We start from the raw sequence: 24,005 nt of genomic DNA, 5'->3' as shown, positions 1-24,005 counted from the left end.
TTATTATTGGAGTATAATTGCTTTACAGTGGTGTGTTAGTTTCTGCTGTATAACAAAGTGAATCAGCTATACATATACATATATCCCCATATCTCCTCCCTCTTGCATCTCCCTCCCACCCTCCCTATCCCACCCCTCTAGATGGTCACAAAACACCGAGCTGATCTCCCTGTGCTATGCGGCTGCTTCCCACTAGCTATCTTATTTTACATTTGGTAGTGTATATATGTCCATGCCACTCTCTCACTTTGTCCCAGCTTACCCTTCCCCCTCCCCGTGTCCTCAAGTCCATTCTCTACGTCTGTGTCTCTATTGCTGTCTTTGGCCTTTTTAAGGCTGAGGCTTCACAGCAAGGCCAAAATTGAACTAGTAGGCACCGTATGCATACTAGGCCCCATTTCTTAGGCAGTCCTCTACCAAAACAAAAGTGTAAACCAAGAAAGAAGAAAACCTGAGATTCAGGAAACAGGAGTTCCAACTTGAGAAAGGGAGGAAGAAAGTCTCCAAATTATGGTGAAAGGAGATTTTAGGACAATAGTTGTGCAACAGGTATAGCTAGCAGCCAGTCCCAGACAGGTCAGGAGGATCCAGAGGCAGAGCTCCAGGAAGTGGAAATTGATAGAAACCCTGATGGGTTTGGCTGTTCAAGGGACTTTTAGATGGACAGATGAGAGCTGGGCTTACATTTAGTAATAAGTATATGGAAAACTGTATCAGACACAAACTCTGTGAGCCTCTTCTGGCTATTCCCGCCACTGGGCCAACTAGCCAGTTCCCAGAGTTCGTCTCCTTCCATTACTTCCAGTGATGAAACACTACACCACAGGGTGTGGGATCTGGTATCCCAAGTGGGCAGCCCACTACGGAACTGCATAATGCAATCTGGAAGTACAAGGGAATAAATTCACAGGGGGTGAATTTTACCAAATGAGAAACCAGAGAGAAGAAGGAGCCAGACAGATAAATTCTCTCTTCTTCTTTTCCATAGAGTCACTGGGCATGGCTCATCTGGAGAAATGGCAGGTGCAAGTGAACATACCTGCTGAGCAACCTGCTCTGTCTCTTAGTGGCTCTTTTGTTGCCAAGCCTGACAGCATACCACTTTGCATTGCTTCCCATCTTTCCTTGCCTCCCTTCCTTTCCCCTTATCCTCACCCACCTGGATTTGCATCTCCCAAAGGAGGTTTATGCACTTTAATCCCTAGAGCAGACTCTGCTTTTTGGAGGACCTAGCCTAAGATTAAAACTGAACAAATGACTCAACAAGAAACTTCAACAAAAACTAAAAGTAGTACAAGGAAGGGAAAATAATACTCGTATAGCACATGGCTCAGTCATAGCATTATGAACACTAAATATCCAACAAAATTTGAGATATAGCTGCACCGGAAGGATGGTGGGGGAAGAGATACCAGTATGTGTAGTAGTGGTGGTTAAAGAGACCTAAATTCTCATCTCCTGATGAGAAACAATTAGCCTGAAAAATCTGAAAACCTGAAAAAAAAAACTAAAAGAAACAACTAATAGAATTGAAAAATGATAACCCTCTTGGTAAAGGGAAATGGGGAATTGAAGACAATTCGTTTTTATCATGCTGAATTATTTGACTCTTCAACCATTTACCTTTATAACTTCAATTTTAAAAGATACATTTAAAAATACGTCCCAAATGCAGGAGTGTGGTTTTGTTGTTGTTCCCTATAAAATCAAATTAGGGTAAATATGTGTTTAACTTTTAAAGAAACTTCCAGTTTTCTGGAGTAATGGTACAATTTTTTATTCCCTCTAGCACATGAGACTTTTCCCCATGATGCCTCCTCAAAGGTATGGCCATCTCGTCAGAACTTCATGGCAAACGGCGGTAGGTACGGAGAGTCTGGGGGACCCTGCGTCCATCTGCAGTGATGCTTATGAGCCCCAGACTGGTGCTGTGTGGCCCTCACCCCGAGGCCACCCTTGGCATCAAACACCAGGCTTCCACCTGCCCTTGTGCCTTGCGGGTATCAAGCTGCTTGCCAACTCTGGCAGCCAAGCCAATTCAGAAGCTAAACAAAGGCAGGGGACAGAGGAACTTGGAAGCAGTCTGTATAATGAGAGCTTATGTGCCTGCTAAGAAGCCTCACAGTTTCTCAGGATGGTGTTGTTCAGGCTGATGTCCGGGACAGTGTTTTCCAGTACAAATTCCATGTGCGAGGGGGAGAATTGTGTTAGACTGGGAGACGCCAACTGTGGAACAGGAGAAGGAGCGCTTATGATGCACCCACTAGGTGCCAGGTGCCCTGCTGGGTATTTTTATGTGCACTGTCTCTGAGCCCCACTTAACTCTGCCGGGTAAGCTTTGTTCCACCTTGCAGAGGAGGACCTGAGATTCAGAGAGGTTAAGTAACTGGCCAAAAGGCACACAGCACTAAGTGGGGAATCAGGATCCATCTACCTTCAGAGTCCCATGTTTCTCCACCAACATTCCTCTGGCCCCTTACCAGAAAGAGACCTCAAGTGGGCAGCTGCGGGAGGTTGAGAACTACCAGTTGGTGTGGAGGTTCCCAAGGAAAAGTGTCCCAGAATCTGTTTGCTCTCAGATCACTGCCACAAGACTGGGCTACAGGATAACTTGCCCCACAGTAACACCTGGAAAGCTTCAGCGGGTGGCTTTCCCCATCGTCGTCATCATCATCGTCGTCGTCATTACGGTTGTTGTGCTGCCCAGCTTGACAACTGATGAAACCCTTGCACATCCCTTCTTTGATTCGAACTTACGGCACCCCGGGCAGGAGGAGTCATTATTCTGCCCATTTTTCAGATGGACAAAATGAAACTCAGAAATCCTTTCTCCTGGAACCCTCCTTTCTAGGGAGCTACCTTTTGGCCACAGAGCTCTCAGGGCAGCCCCTCTGAGGGATGGGGTGGGAAGGCAGGGAACAGGCTCCCCATCCTGGGCAGTAAGGGGCCCTGCCAAATATTTGTGGATGAGTCCTCACCCAGGTGAGGGAGGAAGAAGGCAAGCCGAGTGGATTACTGAGCATTTGAACTCAGCCTCAGAACAGCAAATATTGATTCAAGAAGCTGCCCAAAGGAGCTGACATTTTTATAGTCAACAAATAAAGCCGAGCCTCTCCCAGCCCCCCTCCATCAAAGGCCCTTTCTCCCCACAGCTGTCAGGGCACGTTTCTGTCATCAGCGCCTGGGAAGAGGAGGAAGAGCCAGTGGGAGATGTTCACAGGGCCCTGGCTGATGTCACCATTTCACCTTTAGAGAGAACGGGGAACCCCAGGCCCCAGGGCTGAGACCTCAGGGAACCAGCCAGCCAGCTGGCCCCACAGGTGCCAGAGTCCCTTTGGGTAGAGAGAACCTGGCACTAGAGCCCCCAGAGACAAAAGACACGCCTCCCACGTGCAGCTTCCTCCTGTGGCGGCTTGGGGCCCTCATTCACAAGGAAGGACCTGAGGCCCAGAGAGATACCTGTCTCCAAGGTAAACAGCGAGGTCTGCCCAGGTCTTCCGCTTCAAGGCAGCAGGGAGGGTCAGCTCTCACCAGGCTGGAAATGAGAGGTGATCAGCCCTCTTTGCTCTGCCTATGGGACCCAGAGCCTGGCATTCACGCGCCTGCCCTCCTGCTTCGCTCAGGAAGGTCCCTCTACCTGCATCCCTCCCTTCCCGAACCCTTATGGACCACCCATCATTCAGGGCCTTGCTCACCTGTCACCGCTTCAGGACGTCCTCCCAGCTCCCTCCCCTCCCCTCACCTCCAGGCGGCAGAAGTCACTGCTCTTTCCTCAGTGCTCCTGAAGCACAGGCTTGCTTCCTGTCTTATCCCGCTTAGGCTGTTTCACCCTGGGCGGTTCCTTCCTCGGAACCGTCTCTTAGTCCTTCCAGGCCAAGAGGAGCAGGGGCTGTGCTTGATCCATTCCCGTTGCCCAAGAAGAGCCCAGAAAAGGGCCGGGCATTTGAAAGATGCTCCATCAGTGCCTGTGGAATTGAATCATATCAGTCTAATACTCAGGCACCACTAAGAAACCCTAGGAGCAAATTTAGCTGCATCTGGACTCAGGAAGGAAGCAGACAAGCCCCAGGTAGGCCCACCGTTGGAGGGAGGCTTAAGCCCTTTGTTCCTTTACTTGTCACCTTGCCACTCAGCCTCCTTTCATCCATCCATCCATCACCTGAGTTGAGCGTCTGCTCTGGGTCAGGCCCTGGTTGGGTGCTGGGAAGGCGTGGGGAGGAGGGGTGATGGTACACAGCTCTGCGCTCATCTGGAGCTTCTGGGCACGCTAGGGTACATGGCCCAGGGAACACAGGAGGCCTTTCCTCTCCCACGCTGGTCTGTGGGCCAGTCTGTGAGCCGTGGCTCTAGACACTGTGGCTTTTGGACTTCATGGAGTCAAGGGCAGCCCTTCTCAGAACCAGCCCAGGCAGAACTGTAGAGTAGGCCGTGGTCCTCACTACTGCTACTCTCCAAAGGCTCTCCACCTTCTAGGCACGTGGTAGGATTAGATTTCCAGGTCTCCTGTGGTTGGGTTGAGGCAGGGAGCTAGTTCAGGGCAGAAGTGGCACAGACCCCTACCGAGATGCATATCTCATCACCTGCATGAGACCCTCAAGGACTCTCTTTTCTCCTGAGTAGGCCCAGAGGCCATCCAGGGACCAGTAGTGGGGCAGCCCTGCTACACTCCACACCTGATGTGTCCAAGGCAACTGCCCCATGTGTCACCATTTCTCCAGACAGCAGGAAGGGGACAGAGGGCGTGCAGCTGGTCTTTAGGGAAGTGACTTAGAGTTGTTTTTGTTGACATCTCGCAGCCTAAGCTGTCACGTGGTCACGCATCCCACAGTGGCTCCTGGGAAATGTAGTTTCTAGTGCAGCAGCCTCGTGCCCTGCTGAAATGCAGCGAGGTTTATTATTCAAATGGAAAAGGAGGCATGGATGCTTGGGGCAGTTAGTGGTCTTTGACTCACTGTCCCACTCTAAATAGCGCCTGGCTCTCCTCCACAGGCCCTGGCTGCCCACAGCCCACCCTCGAGCTGGCTGGACATGGGGACCTTCCTCATCCTTCCGGCTCTGAATGACCTGGCACAAAGCACGTCTCTTCCAGGCCTTCCTTTTCCTCATTTGTAAAAGAAGGGCTTTCAACCAGTGATCACTGAGGTTCCTCCCAGCACTGACATTTGATGACTTGCGGTTTGGGGCAAGTTGTTTAACCTCTCCAGATTTCCATTTCCTCATCTAGAAAATAGAGATAAAAATAGTTCTTACCTCAGAGGGTTGCCGTGAAATCATCTAGGGTTATGCCTGACATATAAGAAATAATCCATAAGCGTCTGCTATAATCAAAATAATCTGAGTTCCGCTTGTCAGCTCCTTAGAAAGAATCTGATGAGCTTGCTCGTGCTGAGGCCTAATACAGGGTCAGTGAGTATTTGGCACAAGCGCTGCCATTATTCTCTCTCCGTAACAGACATCACCAATCAACCAAGATATTCTCTGGATGAGCCAAGGTGCAGCCTCACAGTCCACAGCGCCGCCCTTGCACAGCCCCCATTCGATCCAAGGCTCCGTCCCCTCCTTTGGGAAGCCTTCCTGCTTCAACCCCACGCGTGTTCCCAAAGCAGCCTACACATACCCTGTCGTGCCTTTTTTTAGGCTGAGTTGTGATTTTTCCTTTTGCTTGTCGGTGCCCCGACTAGACTGTGAGTTCCATGAGGCAGGGACTGCAATTGGTCTCCCAAAGGTCTAGCCTGATGCCTGGAACATTGTATATGTTAAAAAATGAATCCTCGATCCTGTGGCTGGCGAGTGGGGGAGAATTTTGGGGGACGGGCAGTGGGCTGTAGGACTGCCTCACTGACGACCATATTCCCTGCCTCTGGAAGCCCCTGCAGGAGCTGTGGGTCAGGTCTCCCCAGCCAGATCTCCCCTGCAGGGCTGGCCGGACACTTCTGAATGAGCTGGGCTGGCCAGCACACATGGGGCTGGGAGGAGGCCAACAAACAAGCAGGCCTCCAAGACCGCTCCGAGGAAGCTGCCCTCCCCAGGGTGCACAGGTGTCTGCTTGCACCTCAGGCTCCAGGCTCCAGGGCACTTCCAACTTAACGACTAATGGACCTGCGGGAGCTCAGACACCTGCTTTCTGCTTTCACAGACCACTGCCCAGCATCACCTTGGTGACAGAACGGAGAATGGGCGGGGGAGGTCGGGGGCAGGAGAGGGCCAGGGAGAGGGCCAGCCATCTGCCTGGTTAGCCCGGAAGGGTGCTGACTGCAGGGCTCAGGCAGGCCGGGATGGGACAGCAGCCACAGCTGTGCTGGGGGGAGCCCGCCTTGCTGCATGGAGAGCTCATAGACAGGCAGAGGTATGGTGGCTCAGCATCCACCGGTTCCCAGTCCTGGCACAGAACCGCGCGGCGCCATCTGACTTCAGGACATGGGTCCCAGGGGAAACAGTATGTGATCTGAGGGACTGGGAAGGCCTGTGTGTAACCACGTATCTACCCTCTGACCTGTGACAGGCCCTGAAATGCAAGAATCAGGAGGAAGCCAGGGTGCCTTACGAAGAATACCTCTTGGCCACCCAATCTATCATTGCAGCCATTTTATAGATAAGGAACCTGAGGCTTGGGAAGGCTGACTTCCAGAGGTCACATAATTTGGAAACAAGGTCACATACCTCCGGGCATAGGGCTTGTCTCTCCGTCCGCAGGACTCTGCAGTGAGGACCCGTTCCTCAGGCAGTCCTTGATGCCACTGTCCTGCAGCAGAACAGATCTGATGGGCAAGAGTCACCAAAGGATAACTAACAATTATTAAATATTTAACATTTTCTTTCCTTGATCTCAGGTGATCCAAACAGCACCTGGGCCAGGGGCTGGGGATCAAGATAGGAGCAAACCACGGACCCTGACCTCCAGAACTCTGGAGCGGGCAGTGGACTCAGAACTGCCGTGTAGTGGTGCCTGTGGAGTGTTCAGTGATGAGCTGGTGGCTTCTCCACTGGCAGCCTTGGGCAAATAAGAATAATCATACATACATACATATGCCTGGTATACGGGAAGAAATGTGTTAAACTCCATCTGTGGGCTCTCCCTTCACCCCCACCCCTGCCATGCCTGCCACCAGCCCTCTCAGGGCTCAGCCAGTGCCGTCCATTGCTTCTGGGAGGGTTAGGATTGTTCCAACAGGAACCGTACACGGCCCCTGGAAGAGAGGTGCCAGCCATACCCCTAGGCTTGGCTCAGGGCTTCTGACCCTGCATGGCAACCCCTCAACTTCAGTGACCCAAGATACCTCGGCAAATTACTCATCTTCCTGAGCCCCTATTTTCTCATTTTGTGAAATGGGGTCAGGATCCCACTTTGCCTGGAACGTCCTGTGTCCTCACCTGTACTTATTCCTCAGAACAGATTGCTAGAAGTGGGAGTCCTGGATCAAAGGGCATCAGCACTTTTAAGGCTGGTGCTGCATATTGCCAAATGGTTATCCAGAGAGATTGTGTCAGTTGAGAATTCTGCCAGCAGTAGGTGAAAGCACTTCTTTCCCTGCATCCTCTTCAACATGGAGAGTTAGCTTTTCCAGAGTGTTTCCAGTTTGATGGGTAAAAAAGGCATCCACCCTGTGATTAAGCATGCTGTGATGGTTTAAGTTCAGGTTCTAGGGGCAGACTGATGGGTGTAGTCCCGGCCCTGCCCCTATGGCCCTGTTCACACTAGGCCACACTCCTTGGCCTCGGTTTCTTCATCTGTAGGATGGGGCTACATTGTGGAATTGTTGTGAGAATTAACTACCTTAATGTAAGCTATGTGGAGCACGGTAGGTACTTAATAAATGTATCATCTCTACTTCACGTTCATCTTTCTTTTCCTTTATGATTTCTTCAGTATCTTTCATGTTTAAGGGGTTCCTCCTGTTTCTCCTGGTTTGCCTTTCCCATGCAGATGGTCACGTGTTTCTTCTGTTTCTGCGGTGGCTGCGCTTCTCACTTCCTGTGTGATCTTGGCAGGGTGCTGGACCCTCCTGGGCTTCTGTTTCCCCAAAATGAGGGGGGTTGGGCTAAATCAGACTTTGCCAAAGGCATCTGAGATGCTTTGTGGAAAAAAGGTTTCCTGGCCAAGTAAGTTTGGAAAATGCACATTATGTCAAAAGTTCTGAGAAACAGCACAGAAGAGCAGGGTGACCCAGCAGTTTCTCTCCTGGGTATATGCCCAAGAAAACTGAAAACATGTCCACACAGAACTTGTACACAAATGTTCGTAGTGGCATTGTTCATAATAGTTAAGCAGTGAATACAATCCGATGTCCAGGAACTGATGAATGAATAACCAAACTAGCCACACAATGGAATATTATTCAGTCATAAAAAGGAATGAAGTGCTGATTCATGCTCAGCATAAACAAACCTTGCAAACATGCCAAATGAAAGAAGCCAGTCCTGAAAGACCGTGTAGTATAATTCCAGTTATACGAAATGCCCAGGTTAGGCAGATCTATAGAGACAGAAAGTAGATTAGTGGCTGCCCTGGGCAGAGGGACTTGGGGGGAAATGGGGAATGACTGCTGATGGGCACAGGGTTTTTCTGGCGGGTGAGAAGAATGTTCTAAAGTTAGATTGTATCGATGGGGTACAACTCTGTGAATACACTAAAAACCAGTGAACTGTACAGTTTAAAGGAATAAGTTTTATGGCATGGGGATTATGTTGCATAAAGCTGTTAAAAAAGAAAGGAAAGGAAAGAAAAAGAAAGGAAGAGAAGAGAAAAGAAAAGGAAGGTTAGGACTTTGGAAGAGCTGGGTGCTTCCCAACTTTGTGTCCACCTATTCCCAGGACCTGGAGCAAGATTTTTTTTAAGCCTTTTCAACCCTTAGTTTCCTCCTCCGAAGAGCACAACTCAGAGCATGACTCTGCATTGTGCAGATGAAAAGGATACTTCCACATCTGCTCCTTGCAGCGTCTCCAGGAAGAGGCGGAAGCCAGAGAAACGAAATCGGAGGCCCCGCGAGGCTGGCTTGCCTAGGTTCACATAGCCACGAAGTGGTGTGGTGTCGGGATTTGAATTTGTTTCTCTCAGGCTGGGCACTTGGAATGACGCTGGCCCAGCTGGACTCATGGGTTGCAGAGAGATCTGCAGCAATAATGCAGACTGTGCTCTGAGAGTCGAAAGGGGCTCTACAGATGGGGTGCGTGCTAGCCAGTGAGGATGGGAGAGGTGTGTCGGGGAGAGCCACACCTGTACCCACTTCCTCTGAGGCTGGAACAGCCTTGTCCCAACCTGCAGGCCCTGAGCTTTGTGTTTCTTCTTGTTGAAATGGGAGGCTAGGCCTTACCTCATGGCAGCTGGTGGGAGCTCCCAGTAATGGCAGCCCACCCTTTGAGTGTTTACCAGGTGGCCTGCGCTCTGCTGGACCCAGGGCCTCGCTGGGCTAAGGCTCGGGAGAGCCTGTGAGTTCAGTGTGGTCACCCTCTTTCACAGAGGAGCAAACCAGCCATCGTGCCACTGTTACATAGTCCTTGAAGAGATTATTAAAGGCCATATAGTATTCTGTCTTAGGCATGTACCTCCTTTCACTGTTTCTCTAGTATTTGACATTTGTTCCTATTTTATTTTAAAATGCAAACAACGCTGCGATGGACAAACTTACATATACATTTTTGTGCACCTCTCTGCTTATTTCCTTGAGGTCGATGCCTGGAAGAGGAATTACCAGGTGAAAGGGTATGAACTCATTTACTGTTCTTCGTGTGTTGCCAGGCGGCTTTCCAGAAAAGAAAGGCTGAGACATCCACATTCCCACGAGCAGCATTGGCCACGCCAGTGGAGGTAGATTAGTAACCAGCTTGGGCGTCTGTTCTCTCTCGTCCATTGGGATGATCCCCTGAAAACTGACCTGATCTCACACTTGTTAAAACTTATCTTAACTAGTAACTGGAAATACTCAATTCCATGAATCTATTCTATGGGTTTATGGAAATCCCCAGGGCACCTTCCCAGGGAAGCCTAATTGGTAAAGTAGATAATACATCAAGAGGGAGTTGATTTATTATCTCCCCCTCCTGCTGACAGTCTCCTATCAGAAACTTTGTGCTGAGATCTCAGGTACCATCTGCTGCTTGAAAATGCCAGTCCTTGTGAGAAGTACGGGCCTTTGAGCCTGTCGTCTTCCAACCAGTCAATCATGGCAATTCCTAACGTGTATTGAGTATTTACTCAGTAAGCTGTGTGTATTAAGTAATTAATCCTGATAGCAATCCTATGAGATAGACCTTATTATTATGCCCGTGTTAACAGGGGGATGAGGAAATGAAGGCTCAGAAAGGTCGAGTAACGTGTCTGAGGTCACACAGTGAGTAAATAGGTGGTAGATTAGGGATTTGATTCCAGACAGCCTGACTCTACAGACCATACCCTCACCCAGCACAATGTACCACTGCAGTACTGTCTGGTGATGGGCAACAGGTACTCTTGGTCAACCAGTCTTGAATTGGCGGGAGGGTACAGAGACCTGAGACCCCATGGCTGGGGCCAGCTTCTGGTCGGCCCCTGTGAGAACAGCACTGACAGGGAGATTCAGCAACACCTGAGACGACCTAGTGAGGTGTTGGTGTCCATCAGAGGAGGCAAAGTACAAAAAACAGATGGAAAATGGTTTTTATCCATTTTCCTTTGCGTTCAGTGGAAGGGGATGTTTCCTTGTACCTCTTCCTTGGCTACCAAGAGTGACCAGTACTAAGGATCGATGTAGCCACCAAGATTCTCCAGGGTCCTGCCTAGCCGTGCCCGCTGCATTCTGCCCCCGTCCCAGCAGGGCTGAGGAGTGTGGTGTGTGTGGGCACGGGTGTGCCAGTGTGTGTCACTCGTGCTCACCTCCGGTTTGCTGAAGCAGCGTTGAGCCCTGGGCCTGGCCTGGGGAGGAAGCGCTGTGCTGGCCTGGCGTGGCACTGGGCATGGCATGTGATCAGAGAGGTGACAAAGCCGGGAGGGGCCTGATGGGTGCCTGGAGAGTGAAGAGATGGCTCAGTAAAGGCCTCAGCCCACCTCTTCCATGAGTTCCCACTGCACTGTCAGCTCTGTGAGAGCTGGGGCCCTGCTGCTTGTCGGCTGCCACGTCCCCCGTGGTAAATAGTTGACAAATGTTGGGTGGAGGCAGGTGCGCTATGAACAGAGGCTTCAATTTTTTGGTGTTAGGAAAACAGACATAAAGCCCAGGAAGGGAAAGTCGGACGTGGAAGAAAAGAGCCGTGAAGGGAAGTGACGTGAGATGCTGTGTGTCGGATCTGGGATGACGAAGGGTAACCTGGAGCCTGCTTGCCAGGAAGAGGTAAGCGGACGTGCCGGCTGAAGGAGGGGGGGGGTGTGAGCGCCGCAGGAGGGCTGTGTGAGGGTGTGGGCTGTGGTGAGAGAAGAGGCTGGAAACAGGGATGGGGGCCGTCTGGGAATCGCCCGTTGCGGGGTGCATCTCAATCGCCGGGAGGGCTTGTTAAAACACAGGCTGCCCGGCTGCACCCCCAGGGTCTCTGATTCAGTAGATCTGGGTTTGGGCCGACAGTCTGCATGTCTAGCCGTTCCTACTGACAGCTGCACAGCGCTGAGCTCCACCTTCCTGCTGCCTTGGGTCACCCTGGCCCTGCATCGCAGGCTGAGCCTGGAGCTCAGGAGCATCACGGCCAGGGAGTTTCCCCCGTCAGCACATGGGGCTGCCTCGAGTGATGGGGACGGATGAGGCAGGAGGCCGCCCTGTGGTTTCCTGCCCACACGCAGTCACATCTGTTTTCCTCCAGAAGCGAGGTCCTTGCGTGAGCACACGGTGGAAACGAGACGTCAAGAGCAGCACGAAGTAGGGCCCCAGCGAGCCGTCGTCCCACCACGCTGCCTCACCCGAAACAAGGTGGGCTTTTCTCGCCTGTCTCCATGTCGCCTGCAGATGGCTGCGGATGCCCGCGGCGGGCTGGGGTGGGAGGAAGGCCAGGAGGGGAGGCTTCAGAACGAGAGACTCCTTCCAGAAGGAGACTCCTGAGAGATGCTGGACAAAGCGTACACATTCACATGCTCCGGGATGAGAAAACCAAGTCAAATGCCCGTCCCTGAAAGGGAACCCACTGGCCACTGAGATGCCAGTCTGCACCCCCCGAGCTGAGGGGACGGGGAGCAGGTCCTCAGAGTGAAGACTTAGGGAATCAGAGGTGAGGCTAGAAGAAACAGTGCACGTGTAGAACGGGTTCAAGACCCACCTCCGCAGCTTAGGAGTGAGTGGCATCAACCAAGTTACTGAACTCTGAAACTATGAAACCCGCATCTGTACAGCCAGTGTACTGAAAGCCTTCAATTCAGTAGGTTGGGGTGGAGATAACAGGGGATGAAATGTATGTGGAGAACTCCTGGTGCCCTGCTGGGTCTTGTTCGGGGCCAGCCAAGTCCCCGCAGGGGAGGCTGTGCCTGGCCCAGGCCTCCTCCTGGGCGGCAGGTCTCGGGAGGGCCCGAGGCCCGGGGAGCCAGGCTGCAAACACGGCAGCTGCTGCCTTTCATCTGTCGGGCTTCCCTGCAGGAGAGGGCACGCCTCACAGACTCTAACCACTCAGGCTTCCTGTGCTCCTGCGTGGGTTTCTCGAGAGCCCAGCCCTGCAGGCCCCGCCTGCCCTGATCCAGCCGCGGCCTGGGATGCTGGGGGGAAGGAGAGTCAGGGATTCCTTTCGGCCAGTTTGTCAAACTTGAGTGTGCCTCTGAATCACCTGGGGGCTTGTTAGCGGACTATGGGGCCCACTCCCAGAGGTTCTGACTCAGTGGGTCTGGAGTGGGGCGTGAGAGTCTGCATTTCTAACCAGTTCCGGGGTGATTCACACTTCGAGGACCACTGTGTTCAGCTTATCTCTGCCAGGCCTTCTCCCGATTCCACCCAACACGGTGCTGGGGCCTGGCACCGTTCGCACCCGATGTCACCGGCGAGGGGCTCACAGGAACCTGTGCTGGCTGGTGACTGCTGTGTGGCTCGGTGTGCAGGCCCCCAATACCTACTGTCATAGCAGAGGCTGATTTCTGCTCCTGGTCTGGCCCACAGGCCTCTGCCCTTCTGCCGTCCCTCCGCAAACCAGCTCTACGTCCTTAGCCCTTGGCTCCAGAAGGGTACCCAAACCTGGACTGAGTTCGGGGGCTCCTTGCCCCTTGGAGAGAAGGAACTCTTTCGTTCCTCTTCCCTTTGCCTTTTCCCTAGGACACAGCTCCGTCAGCCTTTCAGGCCTCTCCCTGGGCCCCTCCCCACGTTCACCCCAGGATGGCCTCGGTCCTCTCAGGGCCACCCTCTCGCGTCTCTGAAGCCCCAGCCCTTCCCCCACATCCCCTTCACCACGCACGTACCTCACTGGCCGTAGGCTTGATCTTGCTTGGCTCTGTGGTTGGCCAGGGCCCCCGGTCCAGAGCTTTCCTTCAGCCCCACGAAGGGGGCAGTAAGGGAAGGGCCGAAGGCTCAGGATTGTGTTGGTCCTGGTGGGAAATGCTTGCCTCCTGTGGATCCACCTGCAAAGTACGTATGAAGCAATTACTTAACAAAGGGAAAGGCAATTAAGGAGCTCGATAAATATGTTTTGAATAAGGGAACACAAATCTCCTCTCCATGCTGCACACTCAAAAACGCCTCTGATGAAAAAGCACTTTGATTCTGGGAGCCCCGCAGGTGTACGTGCGAAGCCCTTGAGGGCTGACCCAGAATGGGAAACGGGAGCCTCTAGGCAGGAAATTTCTCTGGCACAGTGATTTCCAGTGAGCCCCGTGGCAACTGGTGTGCCAGGCTAAAAACTTCTACAGACCCCAAAAAGGGACCTGGGGATGATACGCTTGGGAAGCACTGAGTGACAAAGTGTCAGCTGGTCCCTGTACTAGGGAGACTTCTCCGAGCCTGGATCAGGGAGGGGCTTGCTCAGGCCTTGAGGACAATATCCCAAGCTTATTGGCTCCGAGGTCCGTCTGCTGGAGACCTGTCTGGGAACCTGGGGGAACATAAATATGAGGACCAGAATGAAGGCAGTTTTTATTTCCCAACAGAGCTCCATAGGCACCAGCATTTGTGCCCAATGAAGGACAGGGTTTCCTTTCCTTCCAGGCTCCCACCAGCAAGGCCAGAGGGAAGCACTACCCTCACCCCTGACTCCCAAAGAGGTAAGTGCTGAGGACCATGAATAACCTGATGAGCTGGGGTCAGAGGTCTCCTCATATAGGCATGCACACACCTGAGCTCTGGTTGTTGGCTGGCTGGCTGGCAAAATGAATGGATGGATGGTTTTCAGTCTCTGCATGTTTGACAGCCCCAGTGCTGAAACAGATATTTCCTTGGCAGTCCCCAAACCAAAAGCCCATTGACCCAACTTGCTTTGGCCAGCTCAGCCCTGAGCCCTATAGGGAGCATGGACAGGGAGGGTGATACTATTCCTCCAGAGGCTAAGATCTTGGCATCCTTGGCCTGGTTTAACTCTGTTCAGGCTGCTATAACAAAAATATCACAGACTGTGTGGCTTAACCAGCAAACATTTATTTCTCACGGTTCTGGAGGCAGGGAAGTCCAAGAGGAAGGTGCTGGCTGACTCTGCCTGGTGGAGCCCACTTCCTGGTTCCTAGTCAGCTCTTTTCTCGCTGTGGCCTCACGTGGTGCAAGCAGTGAGGGAGCTCTCCAGAGTTTCTTTCACAGGAGCCCTAATTCCGTTCCTGAGCGCTATACCCTCAGGACCCAATCACCTCCCAACACCATCTCCTTGGGGGTTAGGTTTTAACATATGAATTTGGGGGCACACAAACATTTAGTCTCTAGCACTCTACCAGCTCCATCCAGGGCCACCGTTCAGTCTGGTCATACAGGCCTTCCAGAAGCACACAGATAGATGGACAGACAGGGGATCAGCATTGCCATTTATGGGGGTCGCTCAAGCCTTGATTTGCCATTTAGCCCTGTGTGACCTCGGCGGCCGCTTAAGCCCTCCAGCCCTCGTTGCCTCACCTCCCTGCCACCCTCAGGGGGCTGCTAGTGAGACGGAACGTGGTCATGTGTGGACACTTGCAAGGTCCGTGGAGAGTGCCACGCGCCGTGCAGATGTCAGGGGCTGTGACTGTGGTCATGGCAGCTGGTGAATCACAGTCACAGGGATCTGTCATCTTCAGGCTGGAAGTGAGGCCTCCTGGACTCCCTTGTGCTCCGGTCGCCCTTGGCTCAGAGCCCTGCTGCAGCCACTGTCCTTTCCTTGGGCTGACCCTACTTCCACCCCAGGCCCCTACCAGACTTACTCACCTTGGCCTGGGGGAAACAGCACCTTTTCTGCCTGGAATCCCGGGCCATCCCTTGGCTTCTGGACAAAGCAGCCCATTTTCAGCCGCTGCCACTCCACTCACCCCATCCCCTTCCCAGCTCCTCTCAACCAGTGACCTTCCTCACAGCAGCCCCCTCCTTCCTTCGCCTCTGAGGTGGCACTGACCCTGGGAACAGAAAGACCTCGGTTCTGCCACGCTTGCATTGGACAATGACTCAACCGCTCTGTGACCCATTTTCCCTGCCTGTAAACAAGGACCCTGGCGCCCTGCATGTTGCAGTGAAGATAAAGCAATGACATGTGTGATGTGCTGGCTTAGTGCCCAAAACATGGCATTTGCTCAAGAAATGTGAGGTTTCCTCTCCTCTCCAAGTGCACCGCAGGCTCTGCTCTCAGAGTCTCTGAAGTGAGGCTCCGCGAGCCCCCACCAGAGGCGCACACAGATAAAGCCTGCAGGGCCTCTGCCACTCAAGCTCATTCAAGGAAGCTGAGTCTGAGCTGAGGAGGAGAGGATTCTGAGTTGCTCATCAGCCTTTTTCTGCCGTCTTTTCTTGCCCCTGAAGACAGAGGCGGCTGACAGTGTCCAGGCTTAGGGCTGCTGGCCCACACCCCACCCGGAGCCCTCGGAGTCAGGTAGAGGGGGAGAGAGTCTGGAATCCACACGACGAACAGCGGGCCTTGACTGGCCCCTCCTTACACATCATCTTGGGACAGGTGAACCCCAGAGACAGGGTTGTCCCAGCCCAAATCCACAGTGAAATTGACTGGGCCCTGCCCCTCCAGCACGGGGGATGTCCACTGCTGCAGACAGCTTCAGATTCCTTGGACGTGGTTCAGTGGGAATCAGCTCCATTTAATCTCCATGCACCGTGCACCGAGCACCTCCTCAGTACCTCCTAGGGATGCAGGGATGAGTAGAGCACAATTCCTGCCCTCCGGGGGCTGCCAGCACAGGTAATGAGGAAGATGCTGAGAAGCAGCACCTACACCAGCGGTGCGCCACCTGCAGACATCTATAAGGAGACTGATGCCTGGGCCCACCCAGAACACGGAACGCAGGCACACGCACGCACGCACTGGACATCACCTCTGCCCTGTCCACAGTGCCTGGCCTGTGGCTCCTCCAACCCTGTACCAGTTCTTCTGGGCATGCTCCTGCCTCTAGGTTTCTGTTGTCTGGGACACTCTTTTATGATGTCAGATTTATTGAGGTATATAATTTATACAAGTAGGATCCACAGGTTTTAAGCATACAGTTCGGTGAGTTTGGACAAATGTATACAACTGCATAGCCTCCTGCCACAGCCAAGATACAGAACATTTCCCCACCGCACGAAGTTCCCTCAGTTATCCAACAGCTGGCTCCCTGCCTCCTCGGATCCTGTTTAAATCGCCACCAGCATTTATTCCCTCTGTCCTGCTTAAAACTTCTCCCCAGCACCAGACATCTTGTGTACGTATATACTTACGTATGCATCTTATGTACTCTCCATCCCGTACGTGATTTTTCTGTTTGCTTTGCTGTTGTATTCCCGGTGCTCAGGAATTAGAGCTCAGAATCCCCAGTCCAGAGAGAGAGAGATAACAAAGATGGGGGGGGCATTATGGGAACAGTGGGGGTGCCTCCCTCAGCTGGGGGGACAGACCTGGAGGGCGGCAGGTGGAAAAAGGAGGAAAGGATATTGTCATCTGAGCATCAGAGGTCGTATGGTGGGAATGATGAGAAGTGGCTGGAGAGGTGAGCAGAGGGCATCAGTTCTGCTGGACAGGGAGTTTCTCACGCATTTGACCCCCTACCTTATTCCCCAAAGCAGCCTCCTCCAGAGGAGGATCGATAAGGGAGACTTTTAAACAGGGTCTGATCCACATGTTAACGGGGACTGTCCAGGTGCATCTCAAGGGCAAGGCTGGAAGAGCGACAGCCCCACAGGCTGGCCCCTAGGAGCTGGGATGGAGGTGATGGTGGCTGAGATTGGGCCTGGGCGGTGGGTGGGAGAGGAGAGAATTCAGTGAGGACAGCCGTTGGCGGCAGCGGTGTGGGGGTGGTCAGTTGTGCCGGGGGCCGGAAGGCAGACTTGGAGCTTGGACTTGACGCCCCTGGCAGTACGGTCCCGATGGAGTCAGGCCTGGGACTGGAGCAGTGTGGAGTATTCTTAGGAGATGGGGTTTCAGTGCCCACAATATTCCTATAGCTTGAGAGGGACATCAGTGGGCTGTTCTTCTGCCTGGAACCCCCCGGGCTAGGGGTCACGCCTGGCTCAGTTTCTCCCCCAGGGCCGCTCCTCCTCGGTTCCTAGCCTGCAAGTGCCAACCTCTCAGCTCTGGCCACACTCTGCCTTTTCATTCTTCATGCTGCTGGTGCTTCAGATCGCCGCCGGCCAGGGTGGCTTTCTCACTGCAGGACACCAGTGGGTGATTTCTGAGCCCCTCTGGAAGCTTCCTTCTGGCTCACCCTTCCAGAGGCCGGGCATGTCCTGATACTTCCATGAGGCTGTGTGATGTCTGGGACTTTGTCTTGGTGTCCCTCTTAGACATTCAGCCCCTCAGAGGGCTTGAGCTAGGACTTTAGATTTGCTTCGCCAGGGAGGTGTGAAGGAGTAGTCAAAAGATGTTGTTTTGTTGTTGTTGCTTTCCATGTCAGCAAATTTTAGCTGAGGCTTCACTCCGTGCTTTAGCTCTGTGACAGGAGCTGGGGATGTGGAGATGGATAAGACACACTCATTGCCCCGAGCACAGCAAGGGAAGATGACATATGAGCCAATAAACCACAACAAAGAGAGGTACATAGATGTAGAGCACACTGTGGGGCATCTCAAGAGGCTGTGGTTGAATATGGGAGGGAGTGTTCAGGGAAAGCCTCCTAGAGGAGGTGACGTTTGAGCTGGGTTTTGAAGGATAAATAGGAGTTCACTCGTGGTGCATACTAGGGAAGGCTGGCAGGTATTCCAGCAGAAAGAAAAGTTTCTGCAGGGCCTGGAGGACTGAAGTTCCATGATGGGTACAGAGCTAGGATCATTGATAAAGTCCTTGCTGGGTTGCTGGGGTGACCAAGTGTGACTGCGGGAGGAAGACGTTCATCTTGGAGAGCAGTGTGGGCAATCCTTCACTGACTGCTTTCAGCCTCAAATTATGTCTGATTGGCATTTGCTTGCATTCTGCCCCTGCCAATCTTTCCCCGTGGCCTTCTCTTGTCTTTCCTCTAACTAACTCCCCTGTCTCCCTCTGGGTTTGCCCCTTCTATGATAGTCTGGGACTGGGTGTGAGGCACTGCAGGACCCTCCCAGCCACACAGCAGGGTCTAGAGCTGCTCCAGCAGCTCGTGGAGAGGCGAGAAGCAGGGCAGGGACTCCTGCAGGCAGCTGATGCCCAGGAAACTAGTGGGGATCTGTCTGTGGGTGACAGGACCCCAGCTTTGAAGGGCAATCTCCCCACCTGCTCACTGATCACCACGTGGGGCTCACAGCAGGGCTCTACCTCGGAGGGCACCTGGGATCCCAGTAGGAGGGCTGCTCAGAACCAGGCATAGGAACCAGGGCAGAGAAGATGAAGCCAAGCCCATGGGGTAGGGCAGAGGCAGTTAGGGATGCCTGCTCTGGGCAGCAACATGGGGGCTCAGAGGGCTACATGGGAGCCCGGAGCTGCCAGGTGGGGCTGAGCCCGTTGCTAGAAGACCTTCCTCTGATGTAGACACCTTTGTCAGGCTGGAGCCAATAGGTAGGAAGGAAAACCAGCTCCATTACCTTGGGAAGGGAGGTGCTTCACATTTTTGACTGTTTTCCTTCACAGAATCTTGAAGGCTTGGCAGGTGTGAGAAGCTAATGTTTCACATTGATCCCTAGTATTTATCTGGGGCTTTCCATGTGCCAGGAACTGTGCTATGTGTTTTGAAAACCCTGCCTCATTTAATCTTCGTATTCGCTCCGCTCCGCTCTGCGTGGGAGGTGCTGTTATCATCCCTACTTAGAGACGAGAAACCACAGCTCAGGGCGGTTAGACGTGGCCAGGGCCGAGAAACTAAGTGCTGGTGAGACTGGCAGCTGTGCCCCGGACCACCAGACGGTGCCTCCTTACCCCGCCCCCACCCCCCCACCCGCGGCACAGAGCCGTGCCCGCACTGTGTGCCTGCCCCGCCCCACTCTGCTCCCCGCTCTCCCCGAAGCGTGTGCTTTGGGGGATGGGCTGGATGGGTCCCTGCCGTGGGTGGGAGAGCAGGGCTGCTCTGAGCTCGGCAAGCCCTCCTGTGCCGCCTCTCCCCTCCCCCAGCTCAGCGGAGGCCCAGCCTGGGCGTCTGTGCATTGGGCTGGCCCTCCTGGGGCTGAGAAGCCGCCCGAGGCTGAGTCACGGAGACTTCCTTGGGATTAACGCTCCTCTGAGGTCCACGGTACCTGGTTGTGGCAGAGGCAGTTGGCCCTTCCAGCCAAGCACTAATCCTAGTAAAATACTTGGTATTTCCAGTCATTCCGGCTGGAATTAAACTTAAATCAAGCCCCAGAAAGCACAGCCAGGAGAATGTGAGTTGAGTTGCCAAAGAAACCAGGCATCCGGCCTGCTCAGACACTGGGCTCCCGTCTCAGGGCAGGCGGGCCATTCATGCCCCGAGAGCAGGAGGGGCAGAGACCACAGCAGCACACATGGCACTGCCCGCCCAGGCACCTCCCTCCCTCGGCCCGCCTGTCTGGCGTGTCCTCGTGTCCCTGAAAATTACCACGTGGTCAGACGACAGCCTCTCAGCCAGGCTGCCTGAGGCAGCAGGGGTCGGAAGCTGGGTCTGACCTGACTCGGCAGCGATCACGGTCCCTCTGCCCAGTGTCACACGATCAGCGATGGCAGCAGAGGGGCAGCCCAGGTTGCCCGTGAGGAGCTGCTGCCTGAGCCTGACTCCACTGCCCACTGAGTGACCACTAACGCGTGACCCTCTGGGCCTGAGTTCTCCTGTTTGGAAAAACGAGACAGTGGGTCCCTCAGCGGGTGACTGTGAGTGTTCAGTGGGTTAGTACAGGTGAAGAGCTTGGAACTGTGCCTGGCATATTGGAGCGCTGTGTGCTTCCGTTATCCTCTGGGCCTCGGTTTCCTCACCTGCAAGACGCAGCTGAGGGAGGGGCTTGACCCCCACGGGCCCTCATGTTCTGTCGCGTTCTCTGGCTGTGACCAAGGCCCCGCCCCCAGAAGAGCACTTACCCTCCAGGGGAGGAATTGGCTGGACAGACAGCATTATATGCCCCACAAGCCACACCCTGTCCAGTGGCTGTGCCTGCATGGAGTGTATGTATGTGTGCATATTTGTGTGTATGTGTGTTTATTTGTGGACATGTGCATGTGTGTGTTTGTGGGTATGTGTGTACACATATACACAGGTATATTGTGTAGGTGCGTATATGTATGTGTGTGTTTGTGTGGATACGTATGTGTGTCTCTGTATATGTGTACAGGTGCCTGTGTGTATATGTGTGTACATGTGTGCATGCAGGTACATGGGTATGTGTGTATTTGTGTACAGGTATGTAAGTGTTTTGCGTATTGTATACATGAGCATGTGATGTGGGCGTGTGATATATACATGTGGGCATGTCTGTGCACACGTGTATACGTGTATCCAGGTGGGGAGCACAGAGAGCCAGCCCATTTGGTTCTTTGTTGAAGCTCAGGTGGGACTGTGGCCCCCACCTCATCTCACGCCTCCTCTCAAACCTGTCTGAGTGCGCAGTGGAGGTGACACGAACCCAAGAAGGATGGATGGAGGGGTGGGGTAGGAAGTGAAGGTGGGGTGGGGGGCAAGAGTGTCTTAATCAAAGAAATCCAGCAGGATTTAGAGTGGAGGAGCTGAAGAGTGAAAGTCAGGCCAGTTACTCTGGTTGGCATTATGCTCTAAGCTCTGTGGCTCTCATGTTGTAGACCAGGAAGGTAAAGCTCAGAGAGGTCGAGGAACCTGCCTGAGGTCGTCAGTGGTCGAGCCAGGACTGGGCTACTTCACCACCCTGGGCTGACCGGTAGGAAAAGGCCGACAGACAGGCACCATCACTGGACCCTCCCTCTGCACGGCTCCAGGCCAGGGTGGCAGTCAGTGTCCCCAAAGTGCTAGACGACAATGTCCCCAGCTTGGTGTAGGGGAGGGATTGCTGAGGAGGAGAAGACACCAGGGCATTTCTATTTTAGTTCTGTTTACAGGGTGTATCTTTGGTCAGGTCAAGTCAACTTTCTGGGCCTCAGTTTGCACATCTGTCATATGGGGCCGCTACCCCACCCTGGCCTCATAGGAAGAAGCCGTGTAGTTGCTGGGGTTGAAAGTACAGCCTTTGGCGCCCTCGGAGTGAATCCCAGACCTGACCCTTAGCAGCTGTGTGACTTTGGGCCAGTCAACCTCTCAGCCTCAGTTTTCTTACACGTAAAATGGGGATAACAGTGGTCGCTACATCATGGGGCTGCTGTGAGTGTTAACTCAAAGAACGCCTGTAAAGCACTTAGAAGAGCACCTGGCACAAAGAAAGAGGCAGTAAAAGTTAGTTACTTTTGCCACTGCGATTATTTCTTAAGGTTGTTAGGAGAACAGAAGAGGCTTGCTCAGAGGAGACTGCTGAGCTGTGGAGAGACCTGCTGGAAGGGAGGTAGACAATATTGACATACAATATGAAATAACATGGTAGTTTGCACTCATTCGCACCCTCCTTCCCTTTGGGAGAAATGTTCATTCTCATCCCACTGACTTTGGACTTGACCATGTAATACAATTCAGCCCACGGAATGTGAATAAATATGGTGATGTATTCCAGGTCTCAGCAGAAGTTTAGTGAGAGTTTCCATCATCGCACTTGCTTGAGAAGTGTGTCAGAAGAATGCACTGACCAGCTGGGGAAGCTCCTACAGCCTGGGCCCTGGGATGAGGAGTTGTGGGGTGGAGCCAGTGGAGCCATAGCCGACAGCCTCCCACAGGTGATGTGAGTGCGAAGGAGATGTGCGTGGTTGTGAGCCCCCGAGACACTGGGTTTGCTTGTTACTGCAGCCAAACTGACACAGTATTGAGAAGAAGAGGGGTTGGAATATTACTCAGCCATAAAAAGGAATGAAATCTTGCCATCGGCAACAACACGGATGGACCTAGAGGGTATTATTCCAAGTGAAGTGAGACAGAGAAAGACAAATACTGTATGATTTCACTCACATGTGGAATCTAAACAAAACAGATGAACAAACATAACCAAACAGAAACAAGAGTCATAGACACAGAGAACAAACAGGTGCTTGCCAGAGGGGCGGGGCGTGGGGAGGAGGAGAGAAATAGGTGATGGAGATTAAGAGGTACAGACCTGCAGTTACAAAATAAATGAGTCACAGGGCTGAAATGTACAGTGCGGGGAATATACTCAATTATTATGTAATATCTTTGTATGGTGACATCTTGTAACTAGGCTTACCATGGTGATCATTTTGAAATGCATATAAATATCAAATCACTATGTTGTACACCAGGAACTAACATAGTGTTGTAGGTCAATGACACTTCAAAAACAAACAAACAAACCCATAGAAAATGAGATCAGGTTTGTGGCTACCAGAGACAGGTAGGGGGCTTGGGGGAAGGGAATAAGATGAAGGTGGTCAAAGGTACATACTTCCAGTTATAAGATAAATAAGTACTAGGGATGTAACGCACAACATAATAAGGATCATTAACACTGCTGTATGTTTTAAATAAAAGCTGCTGTCGAGTAAATCCTAAGAGTTCTCATCACAAAGAAAACACTTTTTTTTTTTCTATTTCTTTAATGTTGTATCTGTATAAGAGGGATGATCACCAAACCTACTGTGGTAATCGTTTCATGATCTATGTAAGTCAAAGCATTCTGTTGTGCACCTTAAACTCATACAGTGCTGTACGTCAATTATATCTCAATAAAACTGGGGGAAAAAGGAGGAGGTGGGAGGGGAGGGTGAAGGGGGAGGGGCTCTAAGGAGGTGTCCCACTGCCTCGAGAGAGGAGAGGTGCCAGGTCTTGGAGGCTGAAGTCAAGGAGGGGGTTGAAGTAGACAAGACACATGCACACGCAGGTGTGCACGGGCATACACACACGTGAAACACAAGGCAACCCTCCACATCGTCTGCCCTTTATTTCCATAAGACCCTGTGCTAGTACAGCAGGTCCCTGGAGCCGGCTAGCTTTCCCACAGGGTCTTCTCGCCCCCCACCCTCCCCCGGGGGCTCCTCCGTTGCTCCTGCCCTTGGTTCCTGGATCGTTCTCATCAGAAAGCCCAAGAACCCTTTGCATTGGCTGCTGTTTTGTTTGCCTTCGTTCAGGCCATTCTGTTGTGGACGAGAAGGGAGCAGGCCAACACCAGCTGCTGCCGCAGACCAAGGGAAACATTTCCCGGCCTCCGGTTGGATGTGGTTCCCTTCCCGTGGGTCTTCCTTCCAGAGCCAGGTCTGTAAACTTGGGGAGCAAATGGTGTGTTGCCACACTCTGTCCGGTCCACAAGTGGTCTTTCTCAGAGAGGACCAGAGAGGGAAGGGGCTGAGGTCTCCGCCATGCTGCCTGCCCTCCGGCCACAGCAGTCCTCCTGAGAGGCACAGAGGGGCTGGCAGGCACCACCATCTTGCTTTTTGGAAGAGGGGCTGCTCATACATTCTGACCTCACTGGTACGGGAAAATTTTCCATTTGGAGTGCTTTCCATCCAGGAGGCAAAGCAAACATCTGGTCACATAGTTCCCTTTCTCCGTGCCAGCCTTTCCACTCAGGGATTCC

At 52.8% G+C, this 24,005-nt stretch overlaps 1 protein-coding gene across 1 annotated transcript in view; it reads left to right on the top strand.

Moving 5' to 3' along the window:
• MAN1A2 (mannosidase alpha class 1A member 2) overlaps positions 1 to 23,164 on the top strand; it is a 209,700-nt gene extending 186,536 nt beyond the window's left edge. Inside the window, exons 14-18 of the transcript XR_016394219.1 lie at positions 1,790 to 9,805; positions 11,171 to 11,303; positions 11,764 to 11,870; positions 14,076 to 14,131; positions 22,038 to 23,164. The gene's annotated coding sequence lies outside the window, so the exon portion shown is untranslated. The remainder of the gene's footprint in view (positions 1 to 1,789; positions 9,806 to 11,170; positions 11,304 to 11,763; positions 11,871 to 14,075; positions 14,132 to 22,037) is intronic.
• Positions 23,165 to 24,005: the final 841 nt, after the last annotated feature.

This window comes from Delphinapterus leucas, chromosome 1 (assembly GCF_059928025.1).
Source record: "Delphinapterus leucas isolate spDelLeu-1000000601 "Yukka" chromosome 1, BTC_Dleu_Yukka2, whole genome shotgun sequence".
Classification (NCBI taxonomy): Eukaryota; Metazoa; Chordata; class Mammalia; order Artiodactyla; family Monodontidae; genus Delphinapterus; species Delphinapterus leucas.
This window is presented reverse-complemented; position numbering and strand designations above follow the sequence as displayed.